This window comes from Anoplolepis gracilipes, chromosome 8 (assembly GCF_047496725.1).
Source record: "Anoplolepis gracilipes chromosome 8, ASM4749672v1, whole genome shotgun sequence".
Classification (NCBI taxonomy): domain Eukaryota; kingdom Metazoa; phylum Arthropoda; class Insecta; order Hymenoptera; family Formicidae; genus Anoplolepis; species Anoplolepis gracilipes.
This window is the reverse complement of record NC_132977.1, coordinates 12,757,403-12,770,132: the sequence shown is the minus strand read 5'-3', so window position 1 is coordinate 12,770,132 and position 12,730 is coordinate 12,757,403. Positions and strand designations below refer to the sequence as shown.

The 12,730-nt window shown below is 52.1% G+C and overlaps 1 pseudogene; it reads left to right on the top strand.

Moving 5' to 3' along the window:
• Nucleotides 1-702: 702 nt before the first annotated feature.
• LOC140668873 (protein FAM200C-like) lies at nucleotides 703-2,153 on the top strand (annotated as a pseudogene).
• Nucleotides 2,154-12,730: the final 10,577 nt, after the last annotated feature.

The window sequence follows — 12,730 nt, the reverse complement described above, 5'->3', positions numbered from 1 at the left end:
GATGTCTTGTTATTAGCCGATGTTTTTGAAAATTTTCGTGACAATTGTATCAAGAGTTACGGGCTCGACCCTGCACATTACTATACTCTTCCCGGATACACGTCGGATGCCACGTTGAAGCATACAAACATTAAGTTTGAATTGCTCACTGACATCGATATGGTAATGTTTATAGAACGAGGTATACGCGATGGTTTGAGTCAATGTTCCAACAAATACGCGCATGCTAATAACAAGTACATGCAGTCATACGACCCATTAAAACCGTCATCGTATCTAATGTATTTCGATGTAAATAATTTATACAGATGGGCAATGTGTCAACCTTTGTCTTACGCTAGTTTTCAATGGGTCGACAATATATTCAATTTTGATCTATCATCGATCGTGTCCGATTCGCCTACAGGCTATATCCTCGAGATCGACTTCGAATCGGACACGATCGATGATAGATCAAAATTGGATATATTGTCGACCCGCAACATCTTCACGACGCACATACTGACTTACCGTTTTGTCCGACACGTGACAAGCCACCCAGCAAGCGAGAGAACAAGTTGCTCGCAACCTTATACGATACGCAGTGTTGCGATGCGGGCCCGGTTTTCTCGCGCATGCGCGGCCATGTTGTCTGTTAGGCTAGTATTAACAGACACGTATGTAGACGACTGCTGTAGAGGAGGTATGGGTGTGAAAGTTTTGGCGGGCTCAACGTGCAACGGACAACGGAGGACTACAGAGGTTGGATACCAGTTGTTGGTAAGTAAATATTAAATCATGGATTGTAATAATAACAGTAGTAGTAGTAGTAGTAGCAGTAGTATTGGTAAAGGAGTTGTAAAAAAACGTAGACTTAGAAATTTTCAAAATTCTTGGCTAGATGAAAATGATTTTAAAGGATGGTTAACTCCTCATCCTGACATACAGAGTAAAGCGCTTTGTACTGCATGCAATAAGGCCATCAGATGTTGCAAAACAAATTTAACTGCACACTCACAGACGGCCAAACATATAACAAATATAAATTCGTCTAATTTTGAAGCTCCCGTTAGTAGGTTATCGCATAAAGATAAGCTTAAACGCGCCGAAATTAAATTATCTGCTTTTTTTGCTGAACATAACGTAGCTTTTTATTGCGCCGATCATTTAACTCCTTTATTAAAAGATATTTGTATAGAGCCCAAAGTCGTGCAAGATCTTTCACTTGCTCGAGATAAGTGTGTGAAGATTGTTAAAAATATTATAGCAAAACGTGAAGTCGAGATAATTGTTCAATGTTTACAAACATGTAAATTTTCTATTTTAATCGATGAGAGTACAGATATCGGATACTAAAGTAATGTGTTTACTCGTAAAATATGTTTCGCCTTTAACTAAAAAACTTACAACTCAATTATTAGAATCATTACCTTTAGACGCAACGGATTGTTTCGCGATGAAAATTTTTGAAATATTTAAAAACTTTTTAGAAGAAAAAGAAATTCCGATTAAAAATATTGTTGGAATGGCGTGCGATAATGCACCGGTTATGATCGGATGCAATAATTCTTTTATGTCTCGTCTTAAAGTAGAAGTACCGGAATTAATAATGTTAAATTGCATTTGCCATTCATCCGCGATTATAGCCAGCAAAGCTTGTGAAAAGTTGCCAAATTCTTGTGAAAGTTTAATTAGAGGAGTTGCCACTTATATTTCGGGCAGAGCGAAGAGATGTGCAGTTTTGGACGAGTTTCAAGATTTTTTCGAAATTCAACGAAATAAAATGTTAAAATTATCGGAAATGAGGTGGCTTTGTTTGCCTTTTAAAGATACACTTTTTGAACAGTTAACTTTTTTAGATCCCAAAATTGCTTTGTATGAAGGTAGATTAAAAATTAAAGATTTAACTTTTATTGCAAAACGAGTATTGAAAGATATTGATATAACTGATTTAGCTTTTGAATGGAAAATTTTGCCATCGAGTTTTAATGAAGACCGGAAAAAAGAATTAGCTTCTTTACAAATAGATGAAATGTGGCAAAATATTTTTAAATCTAGAAATTTCGATGGGGAAAAGATGTTTCCAAATTTAGAATTATTAGTTAACGTAGTTCTTTCTTTTCCCCACTCAAATGCTGAGGCCGAACGAATTTTTTCTATTGTAACAGACGTAAAAAATAAAAAAAGAAACCGTTTATGTAATGAGTCAGTCGATTCAATTTGTGTAGTTCGGTCCAGTTTTCAAGCGAAAAATATTAATTGTATAAATTTTCAACCGTTTTTTTTTAACGCTGGGAAATCCTCATGGATACCTGTCCCCTGGGGAAGGGACGGGTTATGCCGGACTCTTACCAGCTAAAACCCAGCGGTGATCCTCCGAAGCGGCATAGGACGGGCCCTGGGGTTGCGCTAGCATTCTACCAGGGACCGTCCCCGCTACGTCCTCCGTCTCTCAAACTCGCGAGCGGGGGATGAGAGAGGGAGGACATCATCCTGAGGGCGACATTGCGCGTCCGGGGGGACGCCCAATGTCGCACCTTTGGCAGCGTTGCGGCATCACCGCGCAACGCTGCCCAATCGATGGCCACATGCAATGGGAAACAGGTGTCCCCACACCCATTTCCCGTGGCCCGAGGAGAGGGACATAGGAGGAGGGGCCGCGAGTATCCCTCCACTCTCCCCCTGGAAAGAAGGGCACCTACGTCCACTTCCTCCCAGCCTCTCTTCCCAACCAGGTGACTTACGTCACCGGTGTACTTTCTTCCTTCCCCATATTATGAGGGAAGGAAGAAGCATGTTCTCGTGGCACGGGTTGGTGCTACCAGAATAGGAGCGAAGGGTTATATTATATATTGTAGGCCCCGTGTTCCCTGCCTCCATATATTAAGAGGGGGGATGTACTTAGAGTTGGGCACGTCTGTCGTAGTTACAACGCGCTCTGCCACCCCTCCTCCTCCTTCTCTCGAGGGCGTCCAGCGCCTTCTCTCTTTCTCTCTCAGCGGCTTCCCTCTGTAACATAACTCGCTCGCAGTAGGAAACCGCTGGCTGCCATTTTACGTCTCCCTCTAACATTACGTTTAGTAGCACCGGGAGGGAAATGTCATTCCCGATCACGTCCCGAAGGGCACGACGCTCATTGGCCCACGCCGGACATTCTTCCAGCGTGTGCCGCGCCGTGTCCTCGAAACTGTTACAATGGTGACAGCGTCCGGACTCTTTCCTTCTAATCCGGTGCAGATACTCACCGAGCATGGATGCTTCGGTGAGCATCTGCACCAGCCTATATCCCAGGGAACCGTGCTTTCGTCCGATCCATCTATCGAGGATCGGGCCGAGTGTCCCAACAGCGTACAGTCCGGCCCTGGCTCGGACCAGACTCTCCTGCCATTCGTTTATCTTTTGCTGCTGGAGCTGGTTCCTCTGGGTCCGAAGTACGCGCCGCACCAACCTAGAGTTTGGCGGTGCCCGGGGACCGCCATTCTCATCGATATCGGCATTGCTTCGATATCCCCGGATATTCTTTCCGACCCTGTACATATCTTTATACAGAGCCGTAGTAAGAGCCTAGGACATCATCCCGGACACCGCGCATAGGAGATCGTGCGGTATCCCCGCATGGCACGAATAGCCAGCCGCCTTTGAACACTCTGTAGGGTGTTCGTGCTTTTGCGACTGGCCCAAACCTTGTCATGCCATACAGGGGCTCCATACAAAGCGATGGACTGCACGACCCCTGCATAGAGGCGGCGAGCTCTATCCCCCCCCCCCAAAGTTAGGCATCAGCCTGACCAAACTATTAGCCGCCGTACTAATCCGAGGGGCCATACGCACTATATGCGGCCCGAAACTCCAGCCGCTGTCCAGAACCAATCCCAGATACTTGAGATGTTTTTCGATCTGGACAGCGACCCCATTTACTACCATTTGGGTCACTGGTGGCTCCCTTGCCCGAGGTTTTCCAAACCATATGGCCTCAGTCTTTTCCAGGGCCACCTTCAGGTCCAATGCCCGGACGCGTGTTACCACATGTTGCACACCTATTTGTGCAAGGTGGACTGTCCGCTTCCATCCTTTTCCCCGGGCCACTATCAGTGTGTCGTCTGCATAACGGACTAGTGATAGGCCTGAGAGAAGGACTCCTTGGAGGACCCAATCATATCCCATGTTCCACAGGAGTGGGTCAAGCACCGACCCCTGTGAAACCCCCCTCTCGGCGGCGCGACGTGTTACTGCGCCATACCGCCCCGTGTAGGTGATGTACCTATCTTTCAAGTAATCCCCGATCACTTCCTTAAGATAGGTGGGCACCTTGTGGTACACGAGGGCCCTCCTAATACATTCTCAGGGAAGAGAGTTGAACGCATTGGCGATGTCCAGAGACACTGCCACAACCTCATTCCTTTGACCGATCGCCTCCTCCGCGAGGGCTCTAACGTGGAGTATTGCGTCCACCGTCGATCGGCCCTCGCGGAAGCCATATTGGCAATCAGCCAGATCGGGTCCTATCCGAGCCAAATGCCCTCTCAGGCGTGCAGCCAAAATCCTCTCGAAGAGTTTGCCCTCATCGAGGAGGCATATAGGGCGGTACGCCGAGGGTGAGTCCTCCGGTTTGCCCTCCTTAGGGAGCAGAACCAATCGCGCCTCCTTTTAGATTTTGGGAAAGCGTCCTATTTCCAGGCATTTGTTCAACAATGCCAGGACGCTTCCCCCAACTCTATCGATGCCAAGGCCAGGGCCTTGGCTGGTATGCCATCAGGCCCCGGGGCTGTATTCTTTGCCCGGAGCCTTTTTTAATTCCCGGCCCAGTTCCTCGGCCGTGATCCCATGTTCCGCCTCGGACCACGGGATCAGTTTCGGCACGGGCGGTCAACCTATCTTAGCTATCTCCCCATTGCCTACAAGGAAGAGAGTGTCGATCACCCTTACGAGGAATGCCGGTCGAAGACGCTCCGCGGTGGGGAGGCCTTCTCTGATTAACTTCTTTCGTACCAGTTTATAAGGGCGCCCCCACGGATCTCTCTCCACCGTTTCGACCCGTTCTTCTCACGCCCTGGCCTTGGCCTTTCTTATGATACCTTGGAGTGCTTTCTTCCCTGCTATGTAAGCCTCCCTTAGGAGGGCCTCCATCTCCTCGTCGTCCTGTCGTCGACGACACCCCCTCGTGGGCACACCTTGACGTGGTGAGGGGGCCTAGTAACCGAAAGGTGAAGCCAACGTGCCCAAACAGCATTGCCACGAGTCGGTGTCAGCTTGCTGAACGAATGGCTCTTATGTGGCAAGCGCACTGCGTGCGTTGTTCAGACGGTCTACGGCCGTCGCCCCCTTTTTTTTTTTTTTTTTTTTTTTTTTTTTTTTTTTTTTCCTTCCCCCTCCTAATTTTATGCGGGTGCTCCCGCGGGATGAGGGTGCGGAGCGGTGGGTGCTCCTGCCGTGAAGCGTCCCTCAGTGGGGAAAAGTGGGAGCCGGTCGGGACCCTCGCCCGAAGGACTGGATGGGTGACTCAGTCACCCAGAGGCGGGGACCACCCCGATCCCAGTGACTCCCACGTGTGAGTGTGTGTGTGTGTCTGTGAGCGTGTCTACTAATTCTCTCTTTATTTTCAGGAATTTTACTTTCAGGTACAATCGGGTTTCGGATGTTGCCGTCTGTGGCTTCGTCGGCTAGGGCGGTCGTTAGGTCGTCGTTGTCGTCGCGGTCGCTTTCGTCGAAGTCGGGCCCGCATAACGTCTAAAGACTAAGGTGTTAGGAACCGTGCTTAGGGTCTGCATGATCGCGTAGACGTGAAATGTCGCGGTCGCGAACGGTCCGCTCCGGGATACCTGCCGTCCTCCCGGAGTATTTAGGCTTGGCGGCGTAAAGGTGGCTCTACGTCGCTCGACCACCCCTTCCACCGTACTCGTGGGAACAGTAATGACGCTTCAAAATAAAATTTTCGACGTGGTGAGGAGGAGTGCCCGCCTGGCCGACCGCTTCCGGTCTGGCGCGGCCGCGAGTAGGGAAGCGCGGGGTGTCTCCGTCGTTGAGTCGCGGGTCTGCTCGACCGCGTGCTCGGTGGCGGCCTCCGCCTCCTCGAGAGCGCCTCACCGAGCTGTGCGCGGGCGGGCCCGTGACACAATACGCGATGGCGCACAGCCCCGAGATTGCGGCCTTCCTGCCGCTAGAACCGCGTTCGTGAATCGCGAAACAACCGGGATTAGAGCCGCGTACGTCGTACTAGAGCGATGTCTCATTACTAGGATTAGGTCGACGTCGGTAAATTCAGCGCGAGAATCGGAGACCGGCGTAAAACAAATAGCGCGCGAGATAGAAAAGTCCGCGATTAGGCCCGCGATTAGACCCGCGCTTAGATCCGCGAACATTGCGACAACGGTGCGAAAGACGGTTAGATTCGCGGACCCAACCCCACCCCACACAGCGAGTGGCCCGGCGCCACAGGAATTAGGTAGGATAAGCTCTAGCTTAGGTAGTGCGTCCACGGGTGTTAGGATGCTGCAGCTGAACATGCGACGTTCGGCTGTAGTAACGGGTGAGGTACGTCAACTCGTAGTCGAAAAGCGACTTGACGTCTTAGCATTGCAGGAACCACACGTCGGGAAACAAGGTTCGGGTTACAAAGTCGTAGGATTAGGCATAGGGATGAGGGTTGCCGCAGTGCGCTCACAACGTCCGTGGGCAGCAGTGGTAATCTGCAATCCCAATTTAGATACAGTTTTCGTCTCGCAGCTTAGCACTACGCATTGTGTCTGCGTGGAAGTGCGGGCTTCCAGCTTCTCCTTCTACGTTGTCTCGTGCTACTTCCAGTACAGCGACGAGATTGAGAAGCACCTCAGCCACCTCGAAACGGTGCTTCGTTCACTGAGGGGGGAGAGACTTATTATAGGTGTAGACGCCAATGCTCGATCGTCACTCTGGGGTCCCCAAGAGACAGACGATAGAGGTGCCCGATTCGAGGACCTCATCAGAGCATTTGGCTTGACAGTGGTCAACGATGCTGGACAGCCACCCACCTTTTGGACGACAAGGGGTTCGTCATTCATCGACGTAACCCTGACGTCGCCCTCCATGAACAAGTTCATCTGTGACTGGAAGGTAAGGTGTGACTGGACCAGCAGTGACCACAGGGCCGTGGACATAAGATTGAGATTGCCAAAAGAGTCAGGTGCCGATCGGGGCGCTGGGAACACGAGGTTCGACACAAGTCGGGCCGACTGGGAACGGTTCTCTGTCACCCTGACAGATCTTTCAAGATCGCAACTGGAGGCTATCGATCTGTGCTCCACAATAGAAGTAGAGAAAATGGCAGAAACGCTCACAGTGGTGCTCACGGAGACCTGTGTCGCGTCAATGCCTAGGAAGCGCAAATTTAGGAAGTCCAACCCGTGGTGGACAAAAAAACTAACTATAATTAAGAAAAAGGTATATAGGCTGCGCCGTGCCCTTCAGGGAGGGCGAGAGGACCCTACCTACCTCCGGGTGCTGCTGGAGTACCGTTCTTCACAAAGGCAGTACTGTAGGGGGGTGAGGCGGGCGAAACTCGCAAGCTGGCGGAAGTTCGTCACATCGCACGGCAACCGGGAGCCCTGGGGCTTCGTTTACAAGCAACAGGCGAGCAAACTCCAGGTTGAGGGGGTGCTAAGCACACTCCGGTGTGGCGAATATTCCACAAAGTCACTAGGGGAGACCGCTAGTTACCTCCTGGATGTGCACATCCCAGATGACCGGGAGATAGAAGACATGCTCGAACAGCGTGAAATTAGAAACGCATGCAGGGTAGCTCCCGATACAGCCGACGCCTCTTTCTTCACGGAGGCGGAAATGGCTCGCGCGGTGAAGACTTTTAAAAACAATAAAGCTCCGGGTTTAGATCTAGTCGAGGTCGCCGTACTCAAGGCGGCCTGTAAAATAATCCCCGGTCAACTAGTTAGGCTTTTTAACGGGTGTCTCCAGTGGGGCGTCTTTCCTTCTGTCTGGAAGGAGGGTTCACTCCGAATCCTCCTGAAAGGCGAAGACAAGGATGAGAGAGACCCGAAATCCTACAGACCCATTTGTCTCCTCTCCGTAGTAGGAAAACTTTTCGAGAAGCTTATAAAAGCTCGTCTGCTAGACACGTCACTGGCACCGGGGAAGGTCTCCGATCGACAATTCGGGTTCATGCCCGGAAGGTCGACGGAGGAAGCTGTCGTGGAGTTGCGACGGATGGTCTCTGCCTCCGAAAGGAGGTACGCCGTTGCGCTTCTCTTCGATATTTCCGGGGCTTTTGACAATGTCTGGTGGCCCCTTGTGCTAGATAGCCTTAAGAAACGAGATTGTCCGCGTAATATTTTCGAAGTACTCCGGAGTTACTTCAGCGATCGAAGTGTAAAAATTTCTCTTAGCTCCGCGGAGGTGTCCAAGCGGGCCGAGAGGGGGTGCCCTCAGGGTTCCGTTCTGGGCCCGGCCTGCTGGAACCTCATGTTTGATGGCCTATTGAGATTACTGGAAGACGTGATTCCAGATAGATTCGCCGCGTATGCGGACGACCTCGTGGTCGTCATAAACGGAAACTCGCGAAGAGAACTAGAAACAGAAGGCCAACGTGTAGTTAACATAATAACAGAATGGTGTAGGTCCGCGAAACTTCAGATTTCCGAGCGTAAAACTGAAGCCATCATTCTGAAATCCGACGCGATCGCGAGAAACCCGATAGGTAGACGGGGAGGAGCACGACCGGATAGGAAGCGAAAAACAAATAAGAAAACCGTCGACTTCGAGAATAGACCGCCAATCATTAAAATCGGTGAAACGAAAATAGGATTTAAGCGAACGGTTAGGTATCTTGGCGTCTACTTAGATAGAAATTTAAAGGTCAGATCGCACTGCGAATATTTAAACAGCAAAGTCGGGCCGCTGTTCGAGAAGTTAGGTAGAGTAGCAAAAGCCCAGTGGGGCCTGCGTTTTAGGACACTCTCCACAATCTACCGGGGCGTGTTCGCACCGACAGTGGCTTATGCCGCTGCGGGGTGGGCCGACCTGTGTACGGAGAGAGACATTAGAATTCTGAAAGCCCTGCAGCGTCGAGTCTTAATTTCAATGACTGGCGCATACCGCACGGCTTCGTGGGAATCACTTTGCGTTGTCGGAGGAGCGACTCCTGTAGATATAGTCCTTCGCGAAGGTGCCGCGCGATATAACGTTAGGTCGGGAAAAGACGCCAAGATCGGTAATATTGAGATCCCCGCCGGAACCGAAAGAAAAACCGCGATCGTAGGAATTAAAAATGAGGCGATAAATATGTGGCAGACCCGATGGAACTCTTCAAGTAAGGGTCGTACCACGTTCGCCTTCTTTAGGGACGTGCGAGATAGAAATAAACCATTGGAGCACACAGGTTCTCACTGGACACGGAGATTTTAGAGAAAGACTCGCGTCGTTAGGTCTCGTAGAAAGTGACGTGTGCATTTGCGGAGGTGGAATTGATTCAGTCCAGCACTTCTTGCTGGAATGTCCCCTCTTTGACGCGCAGAGAGAGATACTGCGAAGCGTCGTACCGGAAGGTGAATGGCAGTGGCCGGATGTGGCACGCTTCTTCGTGTCAAACCCAGAGGCCCTTTCCGTATTCACCGATTTTTGCCGCGAATCCCTTTGGCTGAAGGGATACGAAACGTAGATAATATAATATATTAGGTAGGTCCGTTGTTCAACCGAAGAGGTCGGAGCCTTCGGGTATGGGGGTGTGATCCCGTAATCTTCTCGGGACAACCACGCTCTCGAGCAGCGTTCGCGTCGCGTTAGATAAAATTAGGTAGGACTCCACTTACCTTATTACGCCCACCTATCCCACCATTCCCTTCGCCCGACAGGGTCAGAAGCGTTCATCCAGGTCGGGATGCAAATGGACAGGCCTCCCCGTGGTCCCCGTGGGCACGACGGATAAGATAGCGGGGTGAAGGAGTCGGATAGTGGCGAATGCCAGCCGGCGGAGTTTATGTCACCCTAAGGAAGGAAGGATGGGCTTATTTGTCGTGGCCAAACTGTCCATCCTGCACACACGAACCAGCAGGCGCTACTGGATTTTTCCATCGCCCGTCTCGGGGCGGTTCCGATAGACAGTGGATGTAAAAATGTGGCGTATGCCTGAAAGGGCGAGGTAGCACGGGCCTTTCCCACTCGTGGGAACGGCTCACACATTAACTGTCGACGACATCTGGTGTACGCCCGTCTGGCCCGATTGCAATCAGCTCTGAGTCCAGCAAGCTCATCCGACCACCAGTATTTCGCCGGTTTACGCTGGACATCGCGGCTCCGGGGCATAGCGGCGTCACACACCTCCGTGACCGCCCCACGAAGCGCGGCCGCCCCGTCATCCACATCATGCAGAGGTTCAAGTGGTTGTTCCACCCATGCCGGCCGCAGCCCTGAGGCGATCCACGTCCATCTTCTTCACCGACCACCGAGGTGGTCGGCTGTGTGAACACGGCCCATCATTCGCATACGCTGCCGCCCTTCCCATAGTGGGGTTCAAGACGCCGAATCGGATGTACCGATGATCGGCCAGTGTTTCTTACCCCTCGAGGACCTTCCAACTGCTCACCATGCGCGCAGCCCTCGGCTCCCTAGCGTGATGTCTATTACCGAGGAGCCGTTATGTCGCACACATGTGGCTCACTCCCCCTGTTGAGGACAACGAGGCTCAGGGTGTCCGCCCACTCGGCCACGGTCCTGCCAAACTCATTGGTCACCGGAGATCCCCATGCGTCCGATTTGGAATTGAGGTCCCCGGCGACCAAGACCAGACCAGCCATTTTAGGACAATTATCTCGATGTCCTCGAACATTCTTTCAAGGCCAGAGAGAGGCTGATTGGGTGAGTAATATACCCGTGACTTCTCTCCAGCCAACTGCCACGAATCCCTCCCCTCTTCCAACTAAGTCGAAGGGAAGAGGACGCGGTCCTCCCCCATTTATTATTACCACAAGCCCCCCTTTGTCCCCCGCCCAATCTGACCAGGGAAGTACGCGGTAGGGCTCGCAAACAATGGCCAAATCAGAACTCCATTCCGCCATGTGCTGGCACAAGAGGTCCTGCGCAGCGGCGGAGTGGTTGACATTGGTTTGGAGGTGTCCATGGTCTCCTGCGGACCCATACATCCAGAGCCACCCGAAGCGGGTACCGGCTCCTCCGACAAGGGGGAGGCCATACCTGCACTCCTCTTGCTGTCCATCCCAGTCTCACCCTGCTGCTTCGTTGTAACTTTATTTTGGGGAGCCCCCTTCCTCTTGCCATTTTTCTCTTTAGCAGAGGGGGCTGCCTTCCTCCTTGAGTGGGGAGTGCACAGAGGGCCATGTTGTTATTGACTCCTTGCCCGTCCTTTTTGTAGTCACTTTAGGACTTCTTGCCCACTATTCCCAGACTTGGAGGCCCTGCACGCCAGTCCACCCATTCTGTGCTCCGATGGTCTTCCGCGACTCTTGCATAGAATGCAAGAAGGAGTCCCGGTGCATCTGGCCGCCACGTGGCCCTGACCTCCACACCTATAACAGGTGTCACTTCTGTCCGGCTCACTGCACTGTTGCCTGGTATGCTTAAATTCCAGGCATCTATGGCACTGCAGCGGGCGGTTGCTTAAAAGCAACCCCTTTGCCCTGACCCAGCCAACCATGAGGTAACCCATGTCGGCAATTTTCATGGCTGTCGACAACGGACATCTTACCCAGGCGGGTGCAGGCCGTGCCGTTTGACCGGACCGAGGCGACATCCCTTTTGACCCTAAACTCGCTCGGGCCAGCCACCTCTTTGGCATCCCCCGGGTGACACCCCTAGCTCACGTCCTTGCCTCCGGTGTCCACCTTCGGAAGGTAGCCATTCGCGTACCTCTTTCGGTTATTATAGTGGCCAAGACGAATCACCACTAGGCGGACTCCTGTATTGGCGGTCCGGTCGCACTTCATGGGTTTCCACTTTGACGAGGACCTTCCACAGGGCCCTAGTTTCGCAGAACTCCTCCTGGGTTCCCCTACTAACAGGTTCCCGCTTCCAGTCCCCGATCCAGTAGAGCCCTTCCCCTTGGACGAGTTCCCAGGGAAGGAGTCGAGACACGTACTAGCCCCAACGGCAGTTGGCCCGGAGGGGTCTTCAGTGCAACGACGTCCTAATTCAGCGCGAACCGGTTTTCCCCGGTCAGGCACCAGCCATTTCACAGGATGTTATCGCATTGTCGATCAACATCTTGCCCCGAACGCCTCCGTGTTTTGTACAAGAGGTAGCCGCACCCCTGCTCGAACCGTGTGTAGCATTGGGATGGTAATGTCCTTCAACCCACATCGGGCTTCCTAACCCGTGTCCCCGCCTCCGCGTTTTTATACGAGGGGGAAAGCGGACCCCTGTGCGTACCGTGTATAGCATCGGGACTGCGGTCCTTCAACCTACATCGGGCGTCCTGTTAACCGATCCGTCTTTCGAAATTCCTATATAGGGGAAAGAGGACCCCTGTTGCGGTGTTTGACACCCTGTGTTGGTGACTTTGGGACTCGAATCCAGCCGAAAATCCCTCCATCACCCACCACCAAAATCCGAATCAGGGGGGAGCGAGCCCCTGATGCCACGCTCTGCTGTCAAGCCAACAGGTCGAGGTCCTATCCGAACCCTGCATCGTAGGGTGACACTATACTCTACAATGATCAAAGCAATGCCGGCGAAATCCGCCGCCCCCGAAGAGCCGGCGGATTCCCCGACACCGAGATGGCCCGGAAGCCCCGATCGTCCCAGGAGGCTC